This window comes from Procambarus clarkii, chromosome 58, assembly GCF_040958095.1.
Source record: "Procambarus clarkii isolate CNS0578487 chromosome 58, FALCON_Pclarkii_2.0, whole genome shotgun sequence".
NCBI classification, from domain to species: domain Eukaryota; kingdom Metazoa; phylum Arthropoda; class Malacostraca; order Decapoda; family Cambaridae; genus Procambarus; species Procambarus clarkii.
Window position 1 is genome coordinate 19,246,591 of NC_091207.1, and position 13,304 is coordinate 19,259,894.

The 13,304-nt window shown below is 44.0% G+C and overlaps 1 protein-coding gene across 7 annotated transcripts in view; it reads right to left on the reverse strand.

Annotated features, from left to right (window-relative positions):
• LOC123767948 (fat-like cadherin-related tumor suppressor homolog) overlaps positions 1 to 13,304 on the reverse strand; it is a 511,054-nt gene that overhangs the window by 129,650 nt on the left and 368,100 nt on the right. The gene's annotated exons all lie outside the window — the stretch shown is intronic.

Sequence of the window (13,304 nt, forward strand, 5' to 3'; positions counted from 1 at the left end):
AGAGAGAGGAGAGAGAGAGAGAGAGAGAGAGAGAGAGAGAGAGAGAGAGAGAGAGAGAGAGAGAGAGAGAGAGAGAGAGAGAGAGAGAAAGAGAGAGCAAGCAACAGTTTTCCCGTCTGCCGGATTCTAATTGATCGATACTTGGCTTGTGACAGTTTATCACAAGTTTTGATGAGATATGATATATGGGACTCTTGCCACAATTCCACCAGACTCGGCTCACTATGACTGCTCATCTCTCTCATCTCTCTCTCACCCTCTAGCTCTTATATCTCTCTTTTTTTTTTAGATATATACAAGAGTTGTTACATTCTTGTACAGCCACTAGTAAGCGTAGCGTTTCGGGCAGGTCCCTGGAATACGATCCCCTGCCGCGAAGAATCGTTTTTTCATCCAAGTACACATTTTACTGTTGCGTTAAACAGAGGCTACAGTTAAGGAATTGCACCCAGTAAATCCTCCCCGGCCAGGATACGAACCCATGACATAGCGCTCGCGGAACGCCAGGCGAGTGTCTTACCACTACACCACGGAGACTGTGGCTCTCTTATTCTTCCCCCATTTTCTCTAACTCAATCTCTTTCCCTACACCTGGCAATCAATTTTACTAATCAACTTTAGTTTTCCTCCTATTTGTGTTTATCATTTCATTCCTTACTTTGTTTTTACTCTCTCGTTTCGCCTTACGTATTTTTTCATTTTTTCATCATTGTCTACCCTGCCATTTCTCAAGAAGTATCTTGTATGTCGTGATCATGTTTCCCCGTGATCCTTGTGTCCTCCAGTGGATTGAGGTTCAGGTCCTTATGGGTGTGAGAGATGGATTTAGGGCTCTGCCATGGAAGTGGGGTGAGGAGGAGGGCTTAATGTAAGGGAAAAGTGGTAATGGGGGAGAATAATGGGTTTGTGGGGGTGGTGAATGGGGTGGAGGGGGGGGGGTGTTTATGGGGTAGGGGGGTGTTTATGGGGGGGGGGGGTAGGGAAGGATAGGTAACTGCCCGTGACCTTCTTAACACAAATGACAGGATTTCAGAGGCGTAGCCTTGGGAGATGACCTTCCCTGTCGCAAGCAACTGAGGCAAACCTTACCCACGACGCAAGCGCCCCCTGACGCAAGCCCCCCCCCCCTGACGCAAGCGCCCCCTGACGCAAGCCCCTTCCCCCCACCTGACGCAAGCGCCTCCTGAGGCACGCCCACTCACACCCAGTGATTGTTTACCTTCCCTGATGACTCTCTGGAGGGCAGCGTGAGTGTTGACAATCTCTCACGTGACAATATTGACACGTGCCAGGCCTCACGCCTCAGCACGTGAGGGGCCCGGCCACCTGGCCCATCTTGACATACGCAGTGCCAGTGTATGCTCATACGCTTCTAAGTCATACACCTTCAATTTCAAAGTCAAAAACGTTATTCATACATGTTTGCACACTTGTTATTTCGTCTACCCAACATGACAATACATTATCTTTGATATAATCAATACAACAACATATAATCAATATATTATATGTACTACGATAATCCTATAGTCACTATAGGATTGCAGAAATAAAATGCAATGATATTGCTTTACAACTGACTAATAAAATATAAATGAATGATTAAGTAATGGACGTTGTAGAATTGAGAGTCAACTGGGAAACAGAGAAGTTATCTTGAGGTTATCTTGAGATGATTTCGGGGCTTAGTGTCCTCGCGGCCCGGTCCTCGACCAGGCCTACACCCCCAGGGAGTAGTCCGTGACAGCTGACTAACTCTCAGGTTCCTATTTACTGCTAGGTAACAGGGGCATAGAGTGAAAGAAACTCTGCCCCATTGTTTCTCGCCGGCGCCCGGGATCGAACCGGGGACCACGGGATCACGCTTCCAGTGTTCTGTCCGCTCAGCCACCGGCTCCCTCCCTCACCAGATATGTTGTTGTTGTTAAAGATTCGCTACCTGGAACAAAGTTCCAAGTAGCACGGGCTATGGTGAGCCCGCAGGATGTATTAGGCGATAGTATTCCTATAGCAACAGCACAACAGCCACACGCAATCAGACCCAACACCCAATCAGACCCAACACCCAATCAGACCCAACACCCAATCAGAACCCCCTAAACAGAACACCATATCCAGCCCCAACAATGTTTGTGGGAAAAGCGTGACAATCATTTATTACTGGATATGACTAATTCATTCTCTTTGTGGGATTACGGGATTTGTCCGTCGAGTCGATGTGCTGTAACACAGCTTCCAATCCGGGCAGTGGTAGAGTTGGGTGATATTGACCGCGATTATTGAGGGGTCCGGGCCATCAGTGCCGGCGAATATTTTGTGCCCCCCAAAAAGGGCCACATTGAAAGAACGAAGCGCGATTCAGGTGCTCGTGCACAAGTGGAACACTGAAGCGGAACACTGAAGCGGAACATTGAAACAGAACACTGAAACGGAACATTGAAACATGAGACTGAAGGGTGATATAGCAGAGTGGGTGCACATGTAATTCTAACACAATGATAATTCCTTTTGATGGGGATAGGAAGCCTGAGAATATATATATATATATAGAACCTACCCCCCCCCCCCTACAACAGTTCCCACAACTCCCGAGAATATATAATCACTGCTACTTCTTACAAAATTCTTCCAATATAAGAACCTTTAAAGACGAAATATTCCCAACACATTTGCATGCAAAAAATATATATATATTTATATAATTTGTCAAAGTATAAATTTAACGCAAATGGGAGATGTTGTAAACACAGGCTGTGCTCACATATCTCTCGTATCTGTCTAAATCCATTTGAGAATCTCGGAAAACCAATTTACGTTCAAGCCCATTAGCCAGATTGGCCGTTCCCCATTAATCCTCCACTCCATCACCTCAATCAAAAATCCGCACACACAGGACTTTTATTTCGAAATAAATATCACTCACAGTCTTTTTATTTGGGCATGAGTTAACTATTTCGAGAGAGAGAGAGAGAGAGAGAGAGAGAGAGAGAGAGAGAGAGAGAGAGAGAGAGAGAGAGAGAGAGAGAGAGAGAGAGAGAGAGAGAGAGAGAGAGAGAGAGAGAGGGAGAGGGAGAGAGAGATATTCCACTCGAGGGAGAGGGACAGAGAGATATTCCACTCGAGGAAAACTCTGTCAAGAGATATTCCAGTCGGAAGAAGCATTTTCCAGAGATATTCCAGTCGGAAGAGGCGTTTTCCAGAGTCCATTTACAGTCCCATCAGGAGAGATGTTATAGAGTCCAATAGAGTAAACGGTTTTCGAAAAAAGAGAGATTCCAAACTAAAAAATAAGTTTTCAAGGACGACTGAAGTTGGTGAAAGCATTTTCCAGAGAGATTCAATCAAGAGAGAGAGACGTTACAGAGGAAGATTCCAGTCGTCGGAGAGGAATTGAGAGATTCCTATTGAGAGAAACGCTTTCGAGAGATTCCGCTACGGGAATGTGAACCAGGAGAGCCAACAGCACCGTCTCTGCTCTAGGGAAAACATGACAGCAAAGCAGGAAGAGCTTAGAAGTCAAAGGAACGGTTCAGTCACTTCCAGAAAGTCACTTCCTGAGAGTCACTTCCTGACAGTCACTTCCAACTACAGTCTTCCAGCTACAGTCACCTGTAGTCACAGATACAATTACAGTCACTTCTGTGATTGAAAGTAACCTGTTCCCTCTTTATTGGGCATGAATTAACCTGTTAACCCTCTTTATTTTTGTTTAATTTAGAACCCAGACGTAATAGCAGGCTATACTCTGGTGATAATCAAATCCCAGAGGCCATTGCATGTCTCAGGCTCTCCCACCCACTACAACCTGGCAGACCCAGAACCTCCTGAAGGAACGTATCCAGAACTTTCATGGATTCTTCTTCAGCTTCCAGCTCCAACATCGGTTTATATTTTATGGTTCTCAAGTCTGTCGTTCCAGACTCTTGCTGGAACAACAAGGAGTGTTGTTGATGGAACAACAGAGGGTGTTGCTGGAACAACAGAGGTGTTGCTGGAACAACAGGTGGTGTTGCTGGAACAACAGGGGACGTTGCTGGAACAACAGGGGACGTTGCTGGAACAACAGGGGACGTTGCTGGAACAACAGGGGACGTTGCTGGAACAACAGGGGACGTTGCTGGAACAACAGGTGGTGTTGCTGGAACAACAGGTGGTGTTGCTGGAACAACAAGGGGTGTTGCTGGAACAACAGGTGGTGTTGCTGGAACAACAGAGGTGTTGCTGGAACAACAGGGGATGTTGCTGGAACAACAGGGGATGTTGCTGGAACAACAGGGGATGTTGCTGGATCAACAGGGGATGTTGCTGGAACAACAGGGGGTGTTGCTGGAAGAACAGGTGTTGTTGCTAGAACAACAGGGGGTGTTGCTGGAACACCAGAGGAAGCTTTGAGGAGAGAACTGGACAGGTTTCTGCTGTCACTCATATACATGTCCAACCCATGTTTGAAACAATCGAGGGACCCCACCTCCACCACGTTACGCGGTAATTGGTTCCACAAATCAACAACCCTGTTACCGAACCAGTATTTACCCAAGTATTTCCTAAATCTAAGAATCTAATTCCTAGATCTAGCTGGCAATCACGAGGAAGGCCTGAACTTAACTGTCTTCAAATATCAGTGAGTCTCATCAACTTAAGAGCTCCATCAAATCTCAGCAATTCCCATCATTTCTCATCAAATCCCGTCAACTCAGCATTAGGGCTCATCCCTTATGCTGCTTCAAGACCCGTCAACTCAAGACCCATCACACCAGACAAAAACTGTCCCCATATACAAAACATTTTGGCCCTAAATGCTATCCCAAACCCAAAATTTTAGGGTCTGAAAAGCCCCCGATACACTCATGCATCCCCAAACTGATAATGTCCCCACAATTTCAGGTGAAATGCATTCCCGCCTGCCAATTGGTGGCCGCCCGCTGCCGCGTGATAAAACGACACAAATTTATTTGCATGCAAATTAAATAAAACTAAACGGAACATATCGGGCCATGTTATAGGTAAAAGTGAGAGGGTGGATAATTCTGTGATAGCATGTGATGCTGTATTTTTTGGGGGGCATAAGTCAGGTGGATTGCTGTTTTGTATCGATGGGTAAAAAGGAGTAATTATATAGTATTTGGCTATTGCAGATTGCTTTTGTATTGCAATATTCAGATTTCAATATTCAGACACTTAACGTGGAGCCATGTACGGTTATATCTTGTGGTTATCTTGAGGTTATCTTGCGGCTACCTTCAGCTTACCTTGCGGTTATCTTGCAGATACCTTGCAGTGCTTCCCAGGATCAACGTTCCCCCGACCCGGTCCTCGACCAGGTTTGCTGGTTGACGGTCTGATCAACCAGGCTGTTGGACGCGGCTGCTCACAGCCTGACGTATGAACCACAGTCTGGTTAATCAGGAATCCTTTGGAGGTGCTTACCGAGTTCTCTTTTGAACACCGTGAGAGGCCGGCCATTTATGCCCCTTATGTGTAGTGCTGAAGAGTGTTGAATACTCTCGGGCCTTTGAGTTCTCTCTCAGCGTACCTATTGCACATCAAAAGAGTAATAGGAGCGAAAAGCGTAACAGGAGCGAACTATCATCCCGAATGTCCATCGCGAATGACACTATGGTTCACGTGACGTAAATATATTTTAAATATATTTGATACGTATTAAATAAGTAGTTTCAGAGTTGCCACAAGAGGCAATTCAAACTCTGCACCATGTAGGGAACTATGTAGCACATGCTTGAGCGTGATCTGGAGCTGTTGCGCACTCTAAAGATATTTAATGGAATGCATTATACTAGACAACAATAAAATACAACATACAAAAACTACAATATTAGAATATCACGAGAAAAAATTAGCATACTCTGAATATAAGAAAACACAAATCTGAAGCCATTTTTTTAAGTGTTATTAAGATGGTCATTAAAAAGTTGTAATGCTATGCAACTACCTTCCACCTATACTTACCTGGGATTGCATAGGAGCGTATAACGAAGATGTATTCCCTCACCCCCTCCCCCCTTTACCAGTCCAGCTACGTAAATTCAATATACGATTCGACTGCCCTGAATAAAAAAATTCCTTTAACTTTCAATGATTTCAGAAATGACACGGCAACGAGCAGATTCAATACGGACCGAAGGACCAAAATCAACATGTTCTTATACACTACAACTGGTGAACAAATCCACAAGTACCATGATGAGGGTTCGAACCCTACGTCCCCTATTATCAACTGATGATAATAGGGAAATGGAAGGGGCCATTTCCGTATATATATATATATATACAAAGCCGGCCACCAATGGGCTCTCCGCAACTACGCATTGAGCCACGTATTAATATACAGAGATTGCCAAACAACAGGCCGATGTCTGCGAGTTATATGGGGTTTGTAAGCCATTTGATTCGAACAAACAGCGGACATTTACCGTAATGGTGGATAATACTGTTTACTGACGCGTCGGGTCTGCAGCGCGGATCTTGTTTCACAAACTGTGTCGGATTAAATATTTGGGTACCCCTAGTATACCCATAGTATAACGACTTCTTGTGTAACGACCCGTAGGGGTAACGACCCCTAGGGTAACGTCCCCTAGGGTAACGAATCCCCTAGGGAAACGACCCCTAGTATAGCGACCCCTAGGGTAACGACCACTAGTATAACGACCCCTAGGGTAACGACCACTAGTATAACGACCCCTAGGGTAACGACCCCCTAGTATAACGACCCCCTAGGGTAACGACCCCTAGTATAACGACCCATAGGGTAACGGTCTAGGTTGAGAAGGCGTGTGTGTGTGTATATTTGTATGTGTGTGTGTGTGTGTGTGTGTGTGTGTGTGTGTGTGTGTGTGTGTGTGTGTGTATGTGTGTGTGTGTGTGTGTGTGTGTGTGTGTGTGTGTAAAGGTTTTCATAAATAGACGCTTGCATAAACACTTGCAATTAAATGGCAGTAATCATACTTTGCGATAAAGAAAACGATTATAATGCCCTCGGAGACTTATCTAAACTGCGACACACAATCCACCTTAGATAGCAACCTTCTCTCTCTCGCCATGGCACGCAAGGCACCTCATCAAACACATATTTCATTAAGGCCTATTGATTCCCAGCGGTCATTAAGGCCTATACCAACTACCTGGATCTTTAAGGCTTACGACAGCTATAACCATTAAGCCCTATTGACTCTCAGAATGATTGAAGTCGTATCTACTGCCACGATAATTAAAGCCCTATGCGAAAACAATTTAAGCCCAATCGACTGAATGGATAACCAATGCTTAAACGACTACCAGGATAGTTCAAGACCAATCGATAATCAGGATAATTCAGGCACTATCCACTACCAGAATAATTCAAGCCCTATTGATTATCAGGATAATTCAGGCACTATCCACTACCAGAATAATTCAAGCCCTATTGATTATCAGGATAATTCAGGCACTATCCACTACCAGAATAATTCAAGCCCTATCGATTATCAGGATAATTAGAGAAGAAAAACTATAAAATCCCACCTTATCAAATATTTTAACATCCTCAATCTGGACATAATATAACTATTTTCTGGAATGGGTTACCTTACTATTATCCTGGCGTGAGAACCCTTGCCATGGAAGAGTAAATGCATTGTGGATAACTGGAGCAGGATGACGAAGGTGGTCCACACGTTAGTGTCTGGAGTAAGCGCCTGGATGATATGGATGGCACCCCATTCATATTGTCTTTCTACTGCCTAAATACAAAGGCTTTCTCTCTCACCCTGGCGGAGCGAGGGGAGGCCGGGGGTAGGCAGGTTTCACTCTCCCTTCTTTACAGTTATTGGTCAATAGTTTGCATAGGCAATGCCCTGGGCACAGTTCAGATATTGTTTCGGTCTGTGGGAGTTACACTATTTTCTCTACGTTTAGAGCGACTAATCAGAAATGGTTGACAGGGGCAGTGCATTATCCAGCGTTACCAGACACCTTAGTGGGAGTTTGAGTATGTTATTGTGTAGACCACACACTAGAAGTTGAAGGGACGACGACGTTTCGGTCCGTCCTGGACCATTCTCAAGTCGATTGTGGTCTGGTCAACATACTTCAGCCACGTTATTGTGACTCATCGCCTGCATGTTATTGTGTATATATGAGTAGTTCACAGAGGCGCTGGGTTACCTAAAATGCATTTTAGCTCGATTGACTATTACGAAAGCACGAATCAGGAATTCTAAAATTATCTACGAGCGATACTCCCAAACCTTCAAAGATATAGTAGTCGGGTGTGTAAATTTAATCCATTTTCCTCTACAGTGCTTTAAAGGTTCCTTTCGGATGCAAATTCTGGAATTATGATGCTGTGATGCAGCGTCAGGAAAATGAAGTTTAAAATATATTCTTCGTATATACCAGATATATACCTGACGTATACCTAGAGTATACTTTTTAGATGTTTTAGATGAGAATTTAGACTTTTATCGTTTCTATGCGTGCCTTATATGTTTTCTGTTTTCCCTCTACTTCAGAGATCAATGAAAAGGGAAGTGAGTACTGAGCAGTACTCAAGACGGGACAGCACCAGTGATTTAAATAGTATTAGCACTACTGTGTGGGTCTCTGGATTTGAGCGTTCTCACACAATCCATCATGTTATGTTCAGGATATCATGAACATAACATGTTCATGTTATGTTCCTATCCTATCATGTTCCTGGCCGCCGCTATATTTGCTCGGCTAAGTTCACTAAATGTTAGGTCGTCAGGCATCCTAATTTTGTGCATTAAACACTAATATGACTTTTGACTCAAAAGATTTTTGAGTCAAAGATACATTCAGATATTGAATGTATCTTACAGATAACTTTTGCTGGATTTGATTATCACCAAAATCGAGTGTTTTCTTTCTATCACAGAGATGAAGAATTCCTGAAAATAAGTTGAGTCGAGGATGAATAGGTTGAGTCGTAGGCGTATTCAGGGCTGAACCCGTCGCCTTTTTTTTTTTTAATACCGGCGGTATAAAAAAATCGACTTAAAAAAAAAAAACATGGATCGGAATCTCATTAAGAAAGTTTAATGAGACCACCCAGGCAACATCCAGGTAATATATAAAAGCGTCTGACTGGAACACATTTTTGACAGAAACTCAAAAGTTTGGAGACAGGTGTCAGAATTTTTAAATGCAAAACCCTCAATAAAAAAAATTGAACTCCATGAATAAAAAAAAAAAAATCATGGAAGTTTCTTCAAGACGCATCAAGGAAAAAAAAAATTACACTTTTTTTTGGGCGATATTAAAATTTTAACAATCTCTCGAGATGGGATTACACTAATCATGTCAATAGATATAGGTTAAACTTAATTGTAAGGCCTATCAACCTCTGAGGGCAATCAAGGCTGCCTTAATAGTTTACTGGCCAACCAGCAACTTTAGCTAAGAAAACTCTAAAGATATATACACCAGGGGGCTAGATTCACGAAAGCACTTACGAACCTGTACATCTTTTCTCAATCTTTGGCAGCTTTATTTCCAATTATTAAACAGTTAATGAGCTCCGAAGCACCAGGAGGCTGTTTATAACAATAACAACAGTTAAATGGGATGTTTTCATGCCTGTAAACTGTTTAATAAAAGTAACCAAAGCCGTCAAAGACCGAGGAAAGATGTACACGTTCGTAAGTGCTTGCGTAACTGCTTTCGTGAATCTGACCCCAGGACGAGGAGACAACGTGTACCGAAGCTGCTACGAAGCTCCAAGTAGCCCACTTCTACCATATACAACATTTCACTAGCTAATGGGGAACTGCCTGACGAATAGAAAACAGCTAACGTTATAATCTATAATCATTACAGTGGACAAAGCAAGAGTCTCAAAATTATAGACCAGTAACATTAACTTACACTTCTTATAAGAGTGTTACATAAAATAATCGGGAAAAGATTAGTGAGCCAATCTTGATTTTAGGAGTGAACTGCATCTTCAAGTCCCAGCATGGCTTCAGGAGAAGGTATGACTTGTCTAATTATCCTGCTGAGGTCTTACAGCAAAGCAACTGCGATAAAGGAGAAAAGGCGAAGCTAGGAAAGACTGCCACTTCCTAAACTGTCGTAAAGTATTTGATACAGTTTCATTTGCCTCACCAGAAACATACGAAGCCATTGCACCTCCTCCCCTCTCTCCTAGCCAATCGAGGCCAATACACAGAAAAAAATCAATTTTATAGTGCTGTACATTTTACAAATGCATCCCATTTCGAACGGTTTTGGACGATTCCGTAAATAATGCGACGTATTGAGAAGACGGAATGGAGGAAATAACCAGTAGAGTGCCTTCACTTGAGTTTGAAGGCATTTCTCATAAAGGACAACAGAGGTTTACAGTGAGGAATGATAGATGAGAAAAGAGGTAAAAAGTGAGAAATGTGACTCGAATCAGTACTTGGGTAAACATTGTGCTTAGAATATCTCACTGACCCAAGGAAAGAAGTTGAGAATTCATGTAAATAATTGCAAACGATGCAAAACTAGTATGAAGTTAGAATGAATGGTGTGTTGAATGTTGCAACTGGTGCAGGAATACACTCTCCAGGTAGTATCCTGCAGAGAAGGGCCACATAACGCCAGGGAAACGCGTAATAATTCACTTTGTCGGATACAAGAACTGGTATGTGTGTGTGTGTGTGTGTGTGTGTGTGTGTGTGTGTGTGTGTGTGTGTGTGTGTGTGTGTGTGTGTGTGTGTGTGCGTGTGTGTGTGTGTGTACGCGTCCGTGTGTGTACGCGTCCGTGTGTGTACGCGTCCGTGTGTGTACGCGTCCGTGTGTGTACGCGTCCGTGTGTGTTCGCGTCCGTGTGTGTGTGTGTCGTGCCTATAATAGCCAGAACCGCACTTCTTGGCCTAGTATGCTAGGACCGATAAGCCTAAAAGGCAGAATGATTTTCAAATATTTATTTCCAGATTGGTTCTTTTCTAACAATAATTATACATATACATATATATATATACATATATATATATATATATATATATATATATATATATATATATATATATATATATATATATATATATATATATATATATGTATATATATATATATATACACATATATATACACATATATATACAAATACACACAGGCACATTACTGTCACGACAACTGTTTGTGTTCCCAACTTTCCATGTAATTCTCTGTTGCTTCACCACAGTGGCTACCACACCCACCACAGTGGCTACCACACTCACCACAGTGGCTACCACACTCACCACAGTGACTACAACACTCACCACAGTGGCTACCACACTCACCACAGTGGCTACCACACTCACCACAGTGGCTACCACACTTACCACAGTGGCTACCACACTCACCACAGTGGCTACCACACTCACCACAGTGGCTACCACACCCACCACAGTGGCTACCACACCCACCACAGTGGCTACCACACTCACCACAGTGGCTACCACACTCACCACAGTGACTACCACACTCACCACAGTGGCTACCACACCCACCACAGTAACTACCACACCCACCACAGTAACTACCACACTCACCACAGTGGCTACCACACTCACCACAGTGGCTACCACACCCACCACAGTGGCTACCACACCCACCACAGTGGCTACCACACCCACTACAGTGGCTACCACACCCACCACAGTGGCTACCACACCCACTACAGTGGCTACCACACCCACCACAGTGGCTACCACACCCACTACAGTGGCTACCACCCACCACAGTGGCTACCACACCCACCACAGTGGCTACCACACCCACCACAGTGCCTACCACACCACAAGGACAAGCCACTTGTAACTCTAGCAAGAGGACGGTAACCAAACACTTTAAGAGCTCCCTGCAGTTTCTCCCCCACATCGCAACTTTCCCCTGCCAGAAGCATCATTTTCCCTGCTGGCAGGGGGGGGGGGATGATGCTGGTGGGGGAGGTAGAGACAGAGCAGGTAGGGAGGTAGAGAGGTGGGGATTATGTTCACACACTTGTGCTGGAGTGGGATGGGTTATATATGACCATCAGAGGTCATGGTTGTGTTCTTACGGGCTCACCATAGCCCGTGCTACATGGACATTCCGTTCTGAGTAGCTAAATGCAAAACAACAAACAATCCACGGTTTGCAGGCGAGGAGTCACAATAACGTGGCTAAAGTATGATGACCAGACCACACACTAGAAGGTGAAGGGACGACGACGTTTCGGTCCGTCCTGGACCATTCTCAAGTCGATTGTGACTTGACAATCGACTTGAGAATGGTCCAGGACGGACCGAAACGTCGTCGTCCCTTCACCTTCTAGTGTGTGGTCTGGTTATCAATCCACGGTTGTTCAAAATCCTGCCAGCAAGTACAAGAAATATTACCGCAACCAAAGTGGACATTTTCAAGAAAACATTAGACAATTTCCTGCAAGAAATGCCGGCCCAACCGAGGTTGTAGTGGATTCGTGGGCCTGCGGGCCGCTGCAAGCAACAGGCTGTTGGGCCAAGCTCTGGGAATAAGTGGTTCTGGGAGTAGAACAACTCCCAGAACCTCCTACAGGTAAGATCTAGGTACGCGCTTCTCAGCCTGGCATCGCCTGGGTATCAAGAACCATAAACACTCTGGACATTCTCATTCCAATAACGAGTCATGAAGAAATTTGAACACCCCTGTTTCCCCTTCCTTATTGAACACGTATTCTGACAAATCTGTTCCTCTTTATGTCGTTAATTCCGCTGAGTATTTTATAGGTAGTAATCATGTTTCGTCAGTTTCATGTTCTTATTTCCAATAAAATCTTTCCTCTAGAAGTGACGTCCAGCCATAGTAGTAGGAATCCTGATGATATGTAATAGACTCACACAAAAATTTCAACGAGCATGTACATTTGCTAACAACTCAATTCACCCAAGCACCCAATTACAACATGCAGTCATTATACGCGTCTCTCATATTTTGCGTGAAAAGATTAGATCATTTGACAACATGATGACAACCGTAGGCGTCCAATCAGCCCAGCACCACCACCACAATATCTCAGCAAGTTAATATGCAGATTATATTCTCCCTAACTTTGCAGCGAGGTACAGATATGTATCGAGTTGTGTATATATTAAATTATGTCAAAACAGTCTCCTGAGTGTTTACCCATGGGCGAGGGTGGGCTGCATGTATGTAGATTTTCGTCCAGATGTTAATGCAGCTTTCAAGGGAGGGAGAGAGAGAGGGAGAGAGAGAGAGAGAGAGAGAGAGAGAGAGAGAGAGAGAGAGAGAGAGAGAGAGAGAGAGAGAGAGAGAGAGAGAGAGAGAGAGAG